The 19,833-nt window shown below is 48.4% G+C and overlaps 1 protein-coding gene across 1 annotated transcript in view; it reads left to right on the top strand.

Annotated features, from left to right (window-relative positions):
• Positions 1–19,833, top strand: part of EPN2 (epsin 2) — a 157,132-nt gene that overhangs the window by 81,600 nt on the left and 55,699 nt on the right. The gene's annotated exons all lie outside the window — the stretch shown is intronic.

Here is a 19,833-nt window from a genome sequence, read left to right as displayed (position 1 = left end):
GCATCCTCACTGGAGGCCATCGTCCCTATTGCAGTAATATATGCTTTGCTGTGAATAAAGTGAGATGGGCTTGTTTCCCAGTGATCGGCTGTCCTTTCTAAAATCCCCATTACCATGTTGACAGAGAGTTAGCTGTACTGCAGTTCTAGGTTGTGTTGTGTGAGTATACCTAATTCAATGGGTGACTAAAAATGGGTCTTTTCTTTTGATTAATTAAAAATGTATCCTGGCCAGAGTCTTCAGCTGCTTCAGGTTAAACTGGAAGCAGATTTTCACTGTTGTCTACTAGAAAATACTCTTGGTATGGTCTGCCTGGCATCTCCAGTGGGCTCAGCTCTCTTCTGCTTTTACAGAAGGGGCTCTGCTGAAGTGCTTTGTGTGCATCCCTGATAAGGCGCTGCCTCTCAGCCCTGGAAACAGTTGCTGTTCATTCATGCTTCATTAATATTACAGCTTGTTTGACTTGGGTATTTGTGTGATCACTATATTTAGCTTTGGGATGTTTTCCTGCATACCCTAAGAGTTTACACAGAATTTTGACTTATTTTAAAATGACGTTTGGGAACGTAACAAGCATCAGCTTTGCACTGTAAAGAATGTAAATGGTCAAAGAGTGGTTGAAAGCCCACCCAGAGGCACCTGCGTTCATCCCTGTCTTCCCACCAGATACTCAGGGATATTTCTGGCAGGTTCCCAGCATTCACAGAACTCCATGTTCTTTATCTTTCCCGTGTCCTACCCATTCAGTGACAGGTTGGGGTCTGTTTGAGTCTTCAGTGGCTAGTTTGGTGTTCCCGCATCTACTGTGTTGGAAATTTGCATATTAAGATTGGGCCTGGCAGGCCTATAGCTGGCTGCCTTCACCAGGCCTCACTCACCTGCCTGTCCTTCCACTGTGGCCCAGGCAGACTCCCCAGAGTCAGCAGGCCCTCGTCCTGCTCCTGCCCCTCACCCCAGCCCCACATGCACACAGTTTGCCAAATTGTTTCAGGTAAAAGCCCATGAGGATTTCTCCTCTACCTCAGCTCTGTGGTATGAGTTAAGGATAATTTTCTTTGATGGTCTCTTCTGCCTCAGCTGGGTTTTGGGCACGCAGGTGTTTCCTGGTGTCAAGTTTTGTCCTTGACGTGTAGAGTATATGTGTCCTCCATTCTTCACACTCTCCCACATGGCGAGCTGGCTGAGGGTGGGGCACCGGCCCACGTTCCTTTTGTCTTCTCTCTTAGCTCCTCACTAAGTGTTGGGTATAAAGTAGGTGCTTAATATGTGCACACTGGCCGAGTTGCCTTGAATCCACTGGCTTGAAATCCAGCACAGTAAAGTCAGAATGACAGTGACCACTGGGAAAATGGTCTTGAGGAACACAGGCTATTTATGGGGACATCTGTGACAGGCACACCTAGAGCCCAGGCCCCACAGGGGAGGGCCGCGGGCACGGGTCCAGACTGGGGCTGGGCTGGGAAGGGGCGGGGCTCAGCACAGGGCACCGTGTGGGCAGCTGCACTCAGCAGCTTGGGCTGGGGCCATGGTCGCCTCGAGGAGAACTCCCCTTGTCGCAGAGTGCCACATTTGTCCTCTCTGCCCCCCAGCTGCACCTGGGGGACTAACCTTTGAATCTCCCACATTCTGCCCTGCATCTCTAGTTCTCTGGCCTCAGTTCAGGCCTGCCTTCTGATTGGTGTCTTTACTGTTAGCCTCCCCATTCCGGTCCACCTTCCATTTGTCCCCCCGAGTTATCTTTATAAAGGATGCTCTGGTCCCAGGTCTCAGAAAGCCCCCTTTGAGTCCCAGGGGTCCCTGCAGGGTCCAATCGGACCCTTTGACGTAGCAGACAAAGCCCTCCCCTAGTGGACCTCACCTCCCCCAACTACTCAGTCTATTCTGATTCTCGTATTCTCACGAAAACACTCCTGACCTTCTCAGAGCCTTCTGCTTGCTGATACCTGCCTGTGGGGCACAGCTTCAGGGGCCTCCCCACTTCAGCAGGTCTTCATAGAGTTCCCCTGTGTGTCAGGCACAGTGCTAAGCACCAAGCCCAGACCCATGCCTTGTGGAGCTCACATATTCGTAGGCAAGGAGACAGTAAACATCATAAAGCATACAGCATGTTAGGTGATATTGTTGTTAGTTGTCGTCAAGTAAGCTATGACTCATAGCTACCCCAAGGACAACAGAACCAAACATTGCCTGGTCCTGTACCCTTCACAGTCGTTGATATGGTCAAGTCCATTGTTGTGGTGACTGTGCGTTTTGAGTACCTTCCAACCTAGGAGGCTCATCTTCCAGCATTATGTGAGACAATATTCTGTTGCGATCCATAGGGCTTTCATTGGCTAATTTTCAGAAGTAGATTGCCAAGCCATTCTTCCTAGTCTGTCTTAGCCTGGAAGCTCTGCTGACACCTGTCCACCATAGGTGACCCTGCGGGTATTTGAAATACCGATGGCATAGCTTCTTCCAGCATCACAGCAACACACAAGCTCCCACAGTACGACGGACAGACAAGGGGTGGTGGTGGTGGGTGATATGTGCTCTGGAAAGCAGAAAAACAAAAACAAGTCTGAGGAGCAGGGGAGTGGTTTGCAATATTAATATTAAATGGGGTGGTTAGTACAAGGTTCACTGAGCAAGGATTGAAGGTGGAGGAGGAGTTAGCTGTGTGAAGATCTAGGAAGAGTATTCCTGGCAGATGGACAGCAGCGCACAGACCCTGAGGTGGGCTAGAGCTGGGGGAGGCGGAGAGGTGAGCGTACCAGTAGTGGTGCTAGATAGGCAGGGCTTCTGAAACGCAATCACAGACCAGTACCCATGTATCAGTGCTGGGATGCTGCAGCAATATCAGGTGGTTATGAAAATTTCTAACTACTTTCAGTGTCTGTACTTACCTTGTCAGGATGGGTCTCGGGCCATGGCCCTCCCTCTGAGCAGATTAATGTAGGCCATCTAGAGACTGAGAGTCCTGTGTTTTTATTTGGTGTGAGATGGGAGGCAGGGAGAGCTTTGATCCAAGGAGTGACTTGATCTGATTTGGGATTGTAGGGACTAGAAGGAACCCTCTGTGCTCGGCAGGGGCGGAAGCAAGGAGATGAGCTAGGAGAGTGTTACACTAGTCCAGGTGGGGGGGGGGGTGGCATGGACAGGAGGGTGGCTGTGGAGGCTTAAGAAGTGGTGGACTCTGGACATGTGTAAAGGAGAGCCAACAGGACTTGCTGGCAGACTGGACATGGGAGGAAGAGAGGAGCTCTGAGGACCGTGGCCTGAGTGCTGGAGGGTGGAGCTGTGGTCGCCTGGCCTGACGGTGGCTGTAGTTGGAGCAGGTTTGGGTGGAGACGGGGGGGTTGAGCTTTGAACATGTTGAGGTGTCCACTGGACATCCAGGTGGTTCTAGATGAGAGTCGGGAGCTCAGAAAAGACTCTTGGATGAGAGATGTGAACTGGAAGCTATAGGTGTGTCATGTGAGGATTTTTGTTTTGAAATAAGTGGAGAAATGCTCAGGTTTGTCATGCATATACTTGTTTAGGCAGTCATGGCAGGACATGCAAGGAAGACCTCAAGACATCCATTTAAAACTGGAGAATCAGAATTAACAATCACAGTGTTAGTTCAGTGGTTAGAATCCAAATCTGTAGACTTCAGGCATTTACCTTTAACAAGTGGTCTAGGGTTCAGGCTTGACTATGGCTTAAACTCAGAGGAGGTCCTCCATAGCTAGGGTGTGAGGTCAGATGCAGCTGGCAGTATCTCAGCAGGCTCTCGCTCTCAGTCTTCAGAGAGAGTCAGAGAGACCTTTTGCTGCTGCCTTCTCTCGGTGAATGTGCCAAAGTCTAGGGTTTATATGTGATTTTTTCACCTTGGCTTCACACGATGAGGGCCAGGTGATGTCATGCTTAATCAAGACTAGTGAGTTACATCATTTTTCCAAGATCAGCCAGATGGTGCAGCGTTGCATCTTTCTTCAAGATTAGAGATTGAGGGGGTTGTTTATGACCGCACGTATGTCTCAAGGTCAGTTTACAGAAATTTAACTGTATGTTACATTTTCTTTATCACAGCATGCAGTTGCATGGCTATCTTAGAGAGATTCTTTACTAGATGCTTCACTTCTATGTTTCTATTTCTAAAATATGAGTGACTTATACACGTGTAGTTTGAGAGCAGTACAGAAAGCATGCATAGCACGTTGTGTGTGTGGAGTTTACAGCCTCCAGCTTTGTCCTCACCTGGGCTCTCGCGCTCACTCCACTGTGTGTGGTTCCTGGGGCACCTGCCACTCTCCCCCTGCAAGGCAAGCCCTTGGCTCCCTCACCCCAGGTGCCCTCTTATGGACCCTTGTGTGTGGGCATGCTCAGAATTGTTTGTAGGCTGGAGTTGCACCCCCAGAGGAGGCCTCGAGGCTTTGCCCAGGTTCACACAGCCGTGGCAGCTGCTGGAATTAGAAGTAGCATAAGCCGCCCACCTGTCACCCCTATCCTAGGCTCTCTCATGTGCAGGGGTAGTCATGGCACCCAACAGCCTGTGGAGAAATTGCAGACGATATCATAGGCAGCCGGTGGAGCAGGAAGGTTGTTTCTGTGAGTTAGGGCAGAAGCTTGTGGGCACGTGTTTTAGCCATCTAGTGCTGCTATAACAGAAATCCCACAAGTGGATGGCTTTAACAAAGAGAAATTTATTCTCTCACAGTCTAGTAGGCTAGAAGTCCAAATTCAGGGCATCAGCTCCAGAGGAAGGCTTTCTCTCTCTGTTGGCTCTAGAGGAGGGTCCTTGTCATCAGTCTTCGCCTGGTCAAGGAGCTACTCAGCTCAGGGACCTGAGCTCCAAAGCTCTGCTCCCAGTGCTTTTTTCTTGGTAGTATGAGGTTCCCCTGTCTCTCTGCTCGCTTCTCTCTTTTATGTCTCAAAAGAGATTGGCTTCAGACACAATCTAGTCTTGTAGATTGAGTCCTACCTCATTAACATAACTGCCACTAATCCCATCTCATTAGCATCATAGGGATAGGATTTACAACACATAGGAAAATCCTATCAGATGGCAAAATGGTGGACAATCACACTATACTGGGAATCATGGCCTGGCCAAGTTGACATATATTTTTGGGGGACACACTTCAATCTATGACGGCAAGTATCCTAGAATGCCAGTTGCTGCTGTCCTGGCCCTGGTTGGCTGCCATAAAGGCTGGCAAGGAAAGGGAGAAGTGTCTGGCTCACCGTCCTTGGCTCCCACTGCTGAGCCTGAGTCACAGTCTCCAGAGGTGGCCCCAAGCTGTATGGATGTACCATAACACGTTGTCCTGTGCTGCCGGGTGCCTCAAAACTCCTGATGGGGGTGCAGCTGCTGGCATTCCAGTGCTTTAAAAAAACAAGAGAGAAAGAGGGAGGGAGGACACCCTAATCATCCTCTCAGGTGCTCAGTGGATCAGAACCGACGTGAATGCCAGTGGTAGTGGGGCGGGCACCTGCCAGGGCCAGGCCCTCTCTCCTGATGGCCCGCCTTTCTCAGGGACACCTCCATTCTCTGCCTGGGACAGAGCAGCTGACTGTGATGTGGCCATCAGGCCTGCTCCTGGGAGGGATTTCCGGAATTCCTTCCTGCTGGCCTCGCCGTGGTAAATTATTCCACCCCTGTAGTGATTTATGGGGTGCTCCCTGGAGACTATGACCATTTCATTTATTTGGCCCCCTTTGTTCTAGCAAGGATTTGAGCTGACTTATAAAACACATGCAGTACCACAGGATTAAATAGATACTAGAAGAAACTGGGGTAAAAGGAAAATAAGAGTTAAGAAATAAAATCAAGCCATGGTCAGGAAGTCGTATGCAGTTGATGAGTTGGATCCAAATGTGGCTGTGACTTCTCAGCCACCAAAGCCAGAGAGGAAGGCTGTTTGGTTTCTGGACAGGAGTCTAGGATCCAGGTTGGGGAGAGGCCAAGTTGCTCATTAGGCCAGTGGGAGTGCAGGACCTGAGAGGAGCTGGCCGGGGTCTGCATGGAGGAGAGCTGGGGAGAGTGTGTACTTGGTGCTGCCACGCAGGGATGACCCCTGGCTGGTCTCCCTAGCATACGTGAGGCCAGTGCTGAGCCCTGGAGCCCTTGCTTTGGGCCACAGCTCTCTGGTGGCCCAGCAGAGTCCAAGAAGCAACTCAGGTTGTCTTGGGGCATGGAGGGATGGCATGGCCACCCCACTGCCCTCCATGGTGGCCATTCCTTCCTAGCTGTTGGAGCCCCTTGGAGAACCTGAACACCCGCATAAGCACCGGGTTGTGGGGTGTCAGGATGTCCCTGGCTGCTGAGCCCTCTGAGGATGCTCCAGGGAGGTGGCTTCCCCTCAGCAGGAGGAGCTGGGGTGGACTGGGACTGCTGGCCCAGCCCCAGGGGTGGGGCTGCAGGCAGAGACAGCTTTTTGATAAGAATTAGGCATCCAAGTGAGTACTGCATGGTCTGTTTTTGAAAACTTGAGGATGTGGGAAGATAAATAATTGAATCCCTTCCATGACCTGCAGAAGCCGTCCTGAGGTGTGGACCTTGGCAGGTGCTGGCCCTCGCTCTCCGGAGAGCATGGGGGTGCTGACTCCAGAAGTGCAGCTGAGCGAGACTGCCCAGGAAGGAGCATTGGGGTGCAGTTCCCAGTGCCAGGAAAGGCAAGGAGGGTCCACAGAGTTGGTGGGAAACGGGATCCATCTTACATGCTGTTTTGCTGGCACAGATGTGTTCTGTGAACCCTGGGCCCTGCATCTTTGGTGGCAGAAGCAGCTGCAGGGTGTCGACACAGCACATGCCACACTCCAGAGAGGTCATCTTTTCCAGCGGGAAACAGCCACAGAGGAGGTGGGTCAGTGACACCAGCAAACCCTCAGAAGGGGCAGCTTTACTGACATATCAACCCAAGTGTCAAGCATAGAAAGTGCTTATCCTTGTCTCCAGGGCTTGGGTGTTAAGTGGGGCTTGAATATGGACTGTTTGGGTTATGGGCTGCCTGAGAAAGCAGAGTGTCAGGATAGCGCCTTCTGGCACTCTGTGCTTGGTTCTGTGGAGGGCTTTCCTTACTAGTCCATTTATTTCTCACACTTGCAGGAGGCAGTGGGCAGGGCAGGTGTTTTTAATAGATGAGGGAACTGAGTTACTGGTAGAGTAACTCGCCCAGATCCATGCAGTGGTAAGAGATGCGGTCAGACTCTGAACCCATTTTTTCCAGAACTGTGATTCTCTTTTTCCCAACTTTTTGATAGAAAAAAGTAGTTTTTAGATTCTTCTACACAATAAATAATGTAGACCTATTGCAATTTTAAGATTGTATGATTTCTGTAGTGCTTTTTTTTTTACTTTCATGGTTTTTAAAAGCAGGAACACCTATATAAACTGTTAATAATTGGGACCCAGATTTTTTTTATTGTGGTAAATATATATATATAACAAAGCATTTGCCATTTCAACATTTTTTGCATGTACAATTGAGTGACATTAATTGCATTCACCAGGTTGTACAACCATCACCATATCCATTTCTAAATTTTTCCATCACACCTAACAGAAACTCAGTATCCCCTAAGCGGTGAGCCCCTCTTTCTCCTTCCCTCCCACCCCTGATAACCACAAATAAACTTTTGGTCTTTATACACTTGCCTATTCCGGGTATTTTATATAAGCAGGATCATACAATATTTATCCTCTTACGACTGACTTATTTCACTTAGTGTGATGTTTTCAAGGTTTATCCATGTTGTAGCATGTATCAGGACTTCATTTCTCTTCATGGCTGCGTAATATTCCATTGTATGTATTTACCACATTTTGTTTATCCATTCACCTCTTAATGGACATTTAGGTTGCATCCACCTTTTGGCTCTTATGAAAAGTGCTGTAGAACATTGGTGTTTTGTGTTCCTGCTTTCAGTTCTTTTGGGTATATACCTAGGTGTGGCATTGCTGGGTCATATGGTAATTCTATGTTTAAATTATAGAGGAACTGCCGTACTGTTTTCCAAAGCAGCGGTACCATTTTACATTCCCACCAGTAATGGATGGGGGTTCCAATTTCTCCACGTCCTCGACAACGCCTGTTATTTTCTTTTTCTATAATAGCCATCTTAGTGAGAGTGAAGTGATACCTTCGTGTGGTTTAGATTTGCATCTCTCTACTCTGCACACACGGGGTTGCCATAAGGCAGAATTGACTTGACGGCAACCGCAATAACAATGACTGATGACGTCGAGTGATTTGTTTTTTTTCTTTGGTGAAATGTCTGTTCAAGTCCTTTGCCCGTGTTTTAAATGGGTTGTTTGTGTTTTTGTTGTTAAGTTGTAGGAGTCGTTTATGTGTTCCAGATATTAAACCCTTATCAGATATATAGTTTCCCCTAATTTTTCCCCATTCTCTTAAGTTTTGTTCTTCACTTTGTTGATAAAGTCCCTTGATGAACCATAGTTTTGAATTTTGATGAAGTTCTGTTTATCAGTTTTGTCTTTGTTACTCATGCTTTTGGTGTCATATCTGATAATCCATTGTAAAAAAACTAGGTCCCAAAGCATTATCCCTGTGTTTTCTTTTAAGAGTTTTATGGTCTTATCTCTTACATTTAGCTACTCAATCCATTTTGATTAATTTTCGTATATGGTATGAGTTATGAGTCCAGCTTCATTCTTTTGCTTTTTGGAAATCCAGTTGTCTTAGCACCATTTATTGAAGAGACTGTTCTTTCCCCAGTGAATGGACTTAGTAAAAGTCAGTTGTCAAAAATTAATGGACCATTGAATTAGTTTATTTCTAGATTCCCAGTTCTGTTTCATTGGTCTATATGTCTATCCTTACACCGATACCAGACTGTTTTGATTACTGTAGCTTTATACTGTGTTTTGAGATTGGGAAATGTGAGTTTGCTCTTCTTTTTCAAGATCACTTTGGCTATTTGAGGAACCCAGATTTTAAGAAGCTCCTTTGACAGAGCGTATACGATTGTCCTCTGCATTTGAAGCACAGCTATCAGAATTGCTGGTGGGGGACTATTAATTAAATGATAAGTGTTATAAACGACTTCTGCCATAGAAAAGTGAAATTATGAATAAACTACTTACATCTGTTTTTCTGTCTCAGAGCGTTCTTTGTAGAGTAAGTAAATAGACCTTTGTTTATGAACTGTCAGTAAGGGTACCAGGGGAAGGAGAGGGAATTGTCTTCAGTCCGCTTAGTCACAGTCACATGGCTGTTGGCAGTGTCTTTGGTTCATGGACGCTCAGCACACTGACTGCCAGCTTCAATCATCAACTTCAGGGGGTGTCTAGAAATTACAGAAACAAAAAGGAGGGAAGGTATAAAGATAGGTTTTTCTTTGTATAGGAAAGTAGACCGACCATGCAACTTAAATATAATCTCTCTATATATGACATTGTCCTGTCTTACTGTCTTCAGGGCATTTTTCACTATCTGAAATACTCTTTTTGTCTACTTTATTTTCTACCCCCCCCCCACTAAAACCAATATTGAGAACCTTGTCTGTCCCTCATGCTGTGTCTTTAGCACTCCTAGCACAGGGCCTAACCCAAGACCAGAACCAGTTACCATCCAGTCAGTTCTGACTCACAGTGACCCCACGTGTGTCAGAGTAGAACTGTGTTCCAAAGAGTTTTCAGTGACTGATTTTTCAGAAGTACATAGCCAGGCCTTTCTTCCGAGGCGCCTCTGAGTGGACTCGAACCGCCAGCCTTCCAGTTAGCAGCCAGTTGTGTTAATTGTTTAACCACCCAGGGACTCCTGATCCTGAGAGGTGCTCAGTAAATACTTATGAAATCAAAGAATGCTAAATAAACCTTACTCTGTTTTTGGTAGTGATGTTTGCTTATCTCTTCAGGTGTCTGCCCCAGGCATGAGTGTTAGTCTTTTGAAAATATATTTTGTGGACCTTTCTAGAAGTACAGAAACATTTTATACATTGGTTTAGTTTCTCAGTGCTCTACGGTTGAGTCTAGCGCCAGTATGATTCATAGTTGCTCGTTTTGACTTTTGTTATAAAGTGTTGTTCTTGATTTTGCCTACTGCCTTTTTTTCCTCCTGAGCCACCGAAACCACTGGGGTCTCTAGCTGTGCTGGGCCCTACTTGTGACCCGTGAAATCTGGTCTCTGCGGTGGCCAAGGGCCAAGGCACCACAGTGGCCTAAAGCTGCCCAGAGTTGCAGTGTTTAGCCAGAGCAAGCAGCTCCATTCCAGTGGCAAGTTGCACATGGGCTGGTGATATACCCATTCTCCCATGAAAATGAGCTCTCAGGAAAGACGATTTGACTCAGTTGAAGGATTCTTCCCCCGCTCTCCCTTCAGCTGATGACCAGTAGCAGTGCCCTTTCAAACAGTTACAGTCAGCAGGTGATGTTGCAGCTTTGAGGAGCTGGAAATTGATGTTGCAGATAGAATTAACTCTTTGCTTGCTGACTGCTACTGAGAAAGCTTAGTCTAGCTCTCAGCCAAACAACCAGCATCCTCCTGATGAATTCACTCAGTGACCCGTCTCCAAAACCCTCACTGGTGAGTATGGTATGGATGTGAAATAAGCAGCTCTTCTATAGTTCTTTCATTATAAAATAATGCATGTCCATTCATGATAGTTAAGAAAATACAAAAAGGAAAGTGTCACATAATGTTATTACACAAAGACAGCTGTTGTTCAAATGCTTCCCATGTTTCCTTCTGGACTTTTTTCTGCATTTTTCTTTTATATAGTTGCTGTTACACTGTAAATGCAACTTTGCATCCATGCTTTTTGTCTCAAAACATCTTAGCAGAAGTGTTTTCTCCAGTTCCTACATGACCCCATAAACGTTCTAACTGCTGCACACAATATTCCAGGGCACAGGTTCCTAGCTCATCCCCACGCCACTGTCGGCCAGCCCATCGCTCTTATTCATACCTGAGTGGTCCAGGCTGGTGTCCTGACTGCTGGACTGGGGCCCCTGAGGTTGGTGCCTCCTGGTTGTACGGTTTTGTCATGACCATCTGTCTGGGTGCAGAATAAGCCAGCATTTAATCTGGAGGTGAGTTGAAGGCCAGATTGGGACCCACACCCCCCAAAGACAGCTGTAGTGCTGGATCTGAACCACAGGTGGTCTGAATAAAGTGGCATGAAAACCAAACACACCCGATGTTGTACAGTATTCAGGTAATACAGCAGAGTTGTAGATGCATCCTCCATAGCCACCAGCCATTCTAAACACATTTTTCCAAATGTCCATTTGTTCATTGCTCGTTTTTGAGCATGTGTGTGCCAGGGCAGTGCCAAGCACTGAGGGACAGCTCGTTAGCTGAGATCTTGCCCCAGGGGCCGTGGGCAGGAGAGTCCAATAAGCCATCAGGGAGTGAAGGGTAGGGACCAGGAGGGCAGGGGAGCGGGGCAGGTTTCTGACCAACACTGAGCTGCCCTAACCCTTTATAGCTCTCTTCCCATTTGGTAAAGGAGGAAGAGGTGCGGAGCGGGCGAGTGGAGGAGCCGGGGTCCCCACGACACACACAGTTACGTAGCCTGACTTTTTTCACCTAGCTTTTTATATGCAGCTTCCACATTGCCACAGTTATACTTGTTTTGAAGGTCAGTTAAACCTTAGGCAGGTTACTCAGCTCCTCTGAGCTGAAGTCCGTTGATCTGTGAAATGGGAATGATGATTGTTTTCCTCTCCCAGGCCAGGGTCTAAATGTCATATACTAACAGGTGCACCTTGCACACTGCCTTGCTGTAGGAAATACTCCATAACTGCCTTGTTCATTGTTGTTGTTATTGTCAGGGTTCTCAGGTTCTCAATAGTATAAATAATGTTGTGGTAAGCTTCTTTGTACAGAAAGCTTGTTCTTTAGGATTCTCTGGATTGTTTCTTCAATGTGGAATTCCCAGAAGTGAGATTAATGGGAAAAATGTATGAACATCTTGAAACATATTGCAAATTACTTTCCAAACGGGTTGTGCTAATTTACCGTGCTCCCAGCAGTGGACAGGAGTGCTCAGCTCATAGTCCCTGAGCCCAAAGGGGGACTGCAATTTTTTTTTAGATGATTACTAATTTAATAGATGGGAATTATTACTAGATACTAATTTTATAAATGAGTTTCCTGTTTATAAGTATTACTCTAAGAAACTGCTGTTGGCATTAAACTTCTTTAAGTTTATGATGGAATTAAATGAGAGAAATTATATCTTTGTTAAAGTCCACGCCTACTCATGAGTTTGGTTCTGGTGCCCACCCACCTCTGCTGGAATCCCCTCGTTGGCCCTGCTCCTGGCCGCAGAGCTATGGGTGCTCCCAGGCACACTGGCAGGGCCTCCCTTTCTCATGTCCCCAGTGCTCCACCCAGAGAAGGACAGGCAGCAGCTTTGTTAGCTCCTCGTGGACAGAGTGACAGGAGCCACGGGGACCCCTGGCCCAACCACAAACAAGAGGAAATTGCTTAATGTTCAAGCCCTTGCTTACCCACCTACCAAGCTGAGAATCTTGTCATGGAGAGGGCTTCATCTACAGCCACAAGAGAACAGGACACAACTCACTTTTTAATTTCTGACGGAGGATGGGCTTTAAATCATGCAGATGAACACAAGGACTGCCTCTTGTCTTTGTGCCACCCTTCTCCCATCCAGCCCCACTCCAGCTTAAAAGTGGTCATTATTAGGACTGCTTTCTTTATCTTGCACTGTCCCAGACACTGGCAGCCTCTTGTGTCTGTAGGGTCTGGGTAGTTCTGCAAGGGGTGGCAGCTCCATGGCAGCATGGCCAACAAGCCTCTTCACCTTAGCCATTCCCAGGTCCCTTGCATGCCATTGTTGCCCAGCAGATGCCCCGGGAGCCTGAGGGAGGCCAGGCTGCCCAGCTCTGGGTCGGGGGGCACTCTCTTAGCCAAGTAATCTGCTCTGAAAAGCTAAGCAGGCCCTATGGAAGCCACCTCTGCCTGCCTCAGGAGCAGGCTTCAGACCCAGCTGTGGTCACATTTTTACACCCATCTGGGCACACTGCGGCCACCAGAGTGGGGCGGGGCCAGTCTTGAGTCCTCTGTCTGCAGAGTGGGGCCATGTTGCTAGCTGTGGAGGTGCCTCTGTGGACCCCTGATCAGTAGAGGTGGGTCAAAGCCAGCTGCCCTGCTACATCGTGAGCTGGGACATGACCAAACTTGTCTGGGTCTCAGCTTCCTCGTCCATAAACTGAGGTGGCAGCACCAGGATTGCAGGGTGGCGGTGAGGATTGTGTAGGGGACATACGCGATGTGCACAGCCCAGGGCTTAGCACATGTGTGCCCCTGGGGTTTACAGCCATTACTGATTTTCATTGGAAACGAACACTGGAAAATGAGCCATTCCATCAGCCCACAAAGATTTGAGTTCCTGCTCCATGCTGGGACCTCTGCTGAGCACCGGGCCCTGCCCTCCTCAGCTTACAAACCAGTCAAGAGTGGCCAGACACAGACAGGCAAATGGGAAGATGCGCAACTGGAGATGATAAGAGGGTGCAGATGGGGCACTGTGAGTGATTCCCTCGGCGACTGCTGCCGAGGACTCGTGTTGAGCACAAACCCCTGCCCTCGTGGGGGCATCTCTCCCTTGTTTTAGGAGCACAGAGAGAGTGCCATCTGAGGGAGCAGCTTGGGCAGGGGAGCCCGTGTCCTAGGAGCTGAAGGGAGGCCATTGTGGCAGGGCCTGGGGGGCAGGGGGACCAGGTGAGCAACATTGAAAGGTGAAGGTTCCAGGGTGGTCCCTTGGCCTGTTTGGAGAGGGTGGCCATACCAACGGTGTGGGACGAGCCAGGTCAGAAGACAGCTCCAGATGCTTGAACTATGGCCTCTCACACAGCGCTGCTCGCAGGGAGGGGTAGCTTGCTCTCCTAGGGAGGGTGCTGCAGAGAGGGTGCGTTTACACAATTTTCAGGTGTAACAGCATCTCAGTTGAACCTATTCAGAGCTCACTGACTTGTCATCTCTTCAGAGGCCGCTGAGCCCGTCTCGTGGCCTCTGCTTATACCAGTCTCAGCCGATGCCCTTCGCCAAGTGAGCGGGCCTGCGCCGTGCTCATCTCTATCAGAGAAGCCCTCTCTGACCTCCAGCCTAGCTAGTCAGAGCCCCCTGCCGTGGCAGACCACCTCCCTCCCTGCTGAGTCTGACTCATTGCCTGACTGTAGCATTTGTTCGTTTACTGTCTCTCTCCTGCTTGGAACACAAGCTCTGTGAGAACAGGACTGTGGTGCACACAGGCACGACTGACCCTTGGGGGCTGGGGACAGGAGTGGACTCAGTATCCTGAGATGTGGCTCTGGTTCTTGTTCTGTCAGTGGCCAGTTGTGAGCAGGCCATCTAGCCTCCCTGGGATCTAGTTGCCTCATCTGAAAAGGGTTGAGAATCAAGAGCAAGACCTTCACGGTCAGTGATGCCTCTCAGCAGCAGGTGACCTAGGGTGAGCTGCCTTACCTCCAAGCCTCAGTCCTGATCTGTAATCCTCACAGACTGAGGTTTCATTCAGATACTAGTCAGTGTTGGTAAGTGTCACGTGCCAGACACATTAGCTCATTAATCCTGACTGCACCTCTAGGAGTAAGTACTCTGTCTCCATTTTGCAGGTGAGAAAACAGGCATGGAGAGTTTCCTGGCCTAGGCGAAGGCCACATGTTAGTAAGTGACTAAGCCCAGATTTGAGCCCCAGCACTGGGACCTGGGAGCCATGCCCTTAGCCCTGCACTGTTCCTCCTCTCTTCTGCTGGAAAGCCCTGAGCCTGGGGTCAGACCAAGGCCAGAAGCAGCACCACAGTGCAGAGCAGATGTGGTCCTTGTGGGTAAGCACCAAAAAGAAAAAGCACAAGCGTGCACACACATGCACACACACACATGCACATACACGTATGTACCTGCATACAGAAGGACACCATGTGTGCACACGCATACTGGAGCACACATAAAAACGTTGTTCTGTGTGCAATCACAGGAAAACTTTAACAGCTGTTTCCTCTGGGGAGAGGAATAAGGCAGGATGAGAGGAATGGGTTCACTTCTTTTTTATGCTGAGGTATTTAAAAGTAAATTATGGCTATCATGACATTCCACCCCTAAATACTTCAGGATGCATCTGTGGGAAGAGGATCTGTGGAGTCACAAAACCATGATCACACCTAACAAGATCAATAGTTCCTTAACGTCATCTAATACCAGTTTGTATTTGTATGGGGCCAGTTGTCCCAAAAGTACCTCGAAGCTGGCCTGTCTGACCCAGGATCACCCTAGGGCCATGTGTTGCATCTGGTTTTTCTACCCTTTGTCTTGTCTCATTGCAGAGCAGTCCCTTTTCTCTTGACCTGATGCCCCAAGAGTTCGGGCCAGTGTCTTCCGGGTGTCTCTGGGTCTGGATATGCCCATTGGCTCCCTCGTGGTGGAGGTCAGCTCATCTCCCCCCTGGTACTTCCTGTGAATTGGGAGTCAGATCTTGAGTCTGGACTAGACTCAAGTGAACAGTTTTGCTGTGATACATCCTGGGTGTTGGGCAGTGGCGCATAATAGCAGCTGTCCCACCACTGTTGGTACCTGTGCACCACGGCAAAAGATGGCCACAGCTTTGTCCCTCTGGGGTTGAATCACCTCTCCTGCAGCTGGGCCCTGGCTGTGAGGCACTGGTGCCCTGTCCACTTGTGTCCTCTTGGCTTTTTAACCATGCATGTGTATACTTCCCTCCATGTCACCCAGGGCCATCTGAGCTTGTTCCCCATAATCTGCCTCATTCAGCTAGCGGTGTCTTTCCACCCTGTGAGGCTGCAAAACGAGGGTGTTCTGGAGGGTCTCCTTGGGTGTGGGCTGGAGACTCAGCTCAGCCCAGAGCTGTGGGGTGGGGATGGGGGCGTCCTCAGGGGTCACTGTCGATTTAGGAGACGGCCATGGAACCGCAGGAAGATGCCACTGTATTGAGGACAGTCTGGGCTAGTAAGCACTTCACTCAGTTCAGCAATAAGGAAGGAAATTAGTGGACTGGGGAGAACTGGGCTGCACTAGAGCCCAGTGTTGCCCATCAGCCCCTTTCTGGAGGGTCGGCAACTGCAGGTGGGCCAGCCAAGCAGACAGAGTGGGTGGAAGCTTCCGCTTTTTGGGAAGGCAGAAGGCCGGGGTGGCCAGGGCCAAGACAGGAGGCCAGTCGCTGGTCCCTGCTGCGGAAGGTGGATGGGGGGATGAGGGGTCATGAACTGGAGCAGAGATGACTGGGCAGGTGGGCATTGCCCCGTGTCTGGGCACTTCTGGCCCTTTTTTTGGGCCAGCCGTTAACTCCTCCCACAAACCCCACTGGTCTCCATCTCACAGATGGCGAGCAGAAGTTGGCAGAGGTCAGGAGTTTGGATGCAGGCCCCTGCATAAGTGGGAGGGACAGGATTTGAACCCTGGCCTATCTATTCAGTGCTCCGTCACCCCTGGTCTCCCTGTCCTGAAATAGCCTGGGTTGTCCACAGGCCTGTGAGTGGTGGCCACTGTGCTTTGAGCCATGAGTTCTTGCTGAGTCACCAGACAAGGGACTGGGGGACACATGGGTGGACAAGCCCCCACCACTTCGGGAACCTGTGTGAGACTTGTGGACTGGAGAGTTAGCAGAAGTTGTCCATCACACAGGTAGTCAGGTCCCTTGTTAGCAGTGTGCTGTGACCGGCAGTGCTGCCTAGGGACTTTCTAGGAAAATTGCAAAACGCAGCCAACAAGAAGAAGCCATTTCCTATTATTCTATCAACCTGACTGCTTAGCTTTCTTGTTTCAAAACTAACTGAAATTGGCCATCTGAAGCGTCTTTATTGCAAGATCTTTTGAACCTTGTTTTGGGACCAGGTTTGGGAAATGGGGCCTTCCCGCAGCACGATGTAGGCCCCCAGGCTCAGCCAGAGAGTATGGGCAGGAAGAGGGTCACCAGTGCAGGAGACTTGCTGGGCATGAGAGGGGTTCTTGGTCTTCCATTTAGAGTGTATTTGAGAAAAATGTTGGGCTCTCATAGCATCCCTGCTCAGCCTCTCCCCTCAGGCTTTCTCTTAGCCCCAGTAACATTCTGGAAACAGTAAGAATGAGGCTACCCTGTTCACAGTGAGGACTGTGAGCTCCTCTGGATGGGGTCCATATGCAAAACAATGTGTAGGAGGAGGGAGGGGCAATTGGTCTGATATTGATGACTAGCTTAAGCTACATCACTGTGCCTCCCCTGAGGGTGCTGGGTGGGGCTGCAGGTGTGACTAACCTGGGAGAGGCACATCTGGGTCCCTGAGAGTTGGGCACTGTCAGGCCCTCTGAGCAGGGACGTGCTCAGGTGGCCAGAGCGGATACATTCAGGCCCGTCTCAGAGCAGTGTCCGTGTTCAGTGTCGTGTGCAATACAAAGACCCTTTGTGGGCGGAGATGCTGTCACTGAGGCCAGGACGCCTCCACCGGAACCCTTCCTTTGCAACTGAGGCCTGCTGGGCACAGCTCTGCCGATACTCGATACTCGATACTCGGAGTGATGACTATGAATTCTGCCAGCTGTGGAACTGAGAGCTGTACATCCGCTTATGTGAAAACCACAGCATTCAGGGGAATACCCTTTGTCTTTGATTTCCACATTGATGTGGTAAACTATTTCTTTATGCACCGCTGTGCTTGACTGTGAAAGCTCCAGTTACAGTAGATGGGGACATGTAAATTAGCATTTGAAGCCAGTCTGGCCTTGCAGATGTGTTGAAAAGCTGAGAGGACAAAGACAGCCTCATTCCTGTAGTAGACCCCTGTGCACCCTTGCCTGGCTGAATTGGGCACTGTGGCAACACAGACAAGGAGCAGCTCTCCCTGCCAGGCTGGGGCTTACTTTGAGAGCATGTTTTTGGGCAGTGGGGCACAGAGCCTTCTACTTTGTTCACTCATGATTTCCATTTGGCAGTCAATGAAGGATGTCAGATGTGTGCTACATTTTCTGTGAGCCAAGGGTTTGTGAACCAAGCCCCAGAAGTTCTTCTTTTATTAGGAAAGAAGACTATGGGGAGTAGGTGGCCACGTGGCTAGACAAGGACTGAGGAGTCCATTCAGAGCTGCCTGGCATCCCTCTTTGCTTCCCCCAGTCTGGATGGTGACATCTTTGTTCCTGAGCACAGAAAACCCAAATCTAAGTATTGGGATTAGCACAAGTGACACTTGCGAACAAAACCAACAAAGATGGTGTTTTGTTTTGGTGTATTATTAAGAAATTGTTAAGATGGATTGAGGACTTTTTATTACCATCAAGCTTTATTTCTAAAGAAATACAGTGGAAAATACAATTGAAGTGATGCACTAGGATGGGATTTTATTCTATTTAGAAAAAAATGTGTGTTTTATAACTGCGGCCTTATAGATTAGACCAGGCATGTGGCAATCGTTTGCTGGCTTTTTTTTTACAATTGTACTTTTTTTTTTTTTGGTAGGTAAGATGGCTCCTTTTTATTGAGTCATACCGGCTTGGCAGCATACACATAATACATTACTTGATTTAATCCTGACAGATTCAATGAGTTTGATGCTGTGATGTTGTTGTTAGGTGCTATCAAGTTAGTTTTTAACTCATAGCCACCCTATGTACAACAGAACGAAATACTCCCCCGTCCTGCAGAATGCTCACAATCTTTTTATGCTTGATCTCATGGTTGCAGCCACTGTGTCCATCCATCTCATTGAGGGTCTTCCTCTTTTTCGCTGACCCTCTAATTACCTAACATGATGTCCTCTCCAGGCACTGGTCTCTCCTCATAACATGTCTGTAGTATGTGAGATGAGGTTTTGCCATCCTTGCTTTTTTTTTTTTTTTAAATTTTGTTTTTATTGTACCGTATGTGAAAGTTTACAGAACAAATAGTTTCTCATTAAACAGTCAGTACACATATTGTTTTATGACATTGGTTAACAACCCCACAACACGTCAACACTCTCCCTTCTCAACCTTGGAGGATCTTTTTTTTTTTTTGGTGAAAACATACATAGCCAAACATACACCATTTCAAAAATTACTACGTGTACAATTCAGTGACGTCGATTACGTTCTTCCAGTTGTGCTGCTATTCTCACTGTCCTTTTCCAAATTATTCCATCACCATTGTCTTCAACTCACTGTCCCCTACGCTTCCCATCAAACCTTTTGAGTTGCTGTTGTCAGTCTGATCTCACATAGATAATCCTTTTTTTTTTTTTTACTTTAGATGAAGGTTTACAGAACAAAAAAGTTTCTCATTAAACACTCAGCATACATATTGCCCTATGACATTGGTTAACAACCCCACGGCATATCAGCACTGTCCCTTCTCAACCTTGGGCTCCCTATCAGCAGCCTATCCATCCCCTCTTGCCTTCCAGTCCCCGTCCCAGGACCGCTGTGCCTCATTAGGCCCATTTTGTTTTATGGGGCTGTCCAGTCCCTGGCTGAACAGTGAACCATGGGAGTGACTTCACCACTGAGCTAAAAGGGTGTCCGGGGGCCATACTCTTGGGGTTTCTCCAGTCTCTTTCAGGCCAGTAAATCTGGTCTTTTTCTTGTGTGTTAGAATTTTGTTCTATATCCTTCTTCAGCTCTGTCCAGGACCCTCTGTTGTGATCCTGGTCAGAGCAGTCAGTGCTGGTAGCCAGGCACCATCTAGCTGTACTGGAGGTAGTCTGGTGGAGGTCTTGGTAGCTGTGGTCCATTAGTCCTTTGGACTAGTCTTTTCCTTGTATCCTGTTCTCTTCATTCTCCCTTGCTCCTGTAGGGGTGAGACCAGTGGAGTATCTTAGATTGCAGCTCACAGGCTTTTAAGACCCCAGATGCTACTCACCAAGGTAGAATGTAGAACAATGTCTTTATAAACTGTGTTATGCCAATTGAGCTAGATGTT

Source organism: Trichechus manatus, unplaced genomic scaffold (assembly GCF_000243295.1).
Source record: "Trichechus manatus latirostris isolate Lorelei unplaced genomic scaffold, TriManLat1.0 scaffold00080, whole genome shotgun sequence".
Taxonomy (NCBI): domain Eukaryota; kingdom Metazoa; phylum Chordata; class Mammalia; order Sirenia; family Trichechidae; genus Trichechus; species Trichechus manatus.
This window is presented reverse-complemented; position numbering and strand designations above follow the sequence as displayed.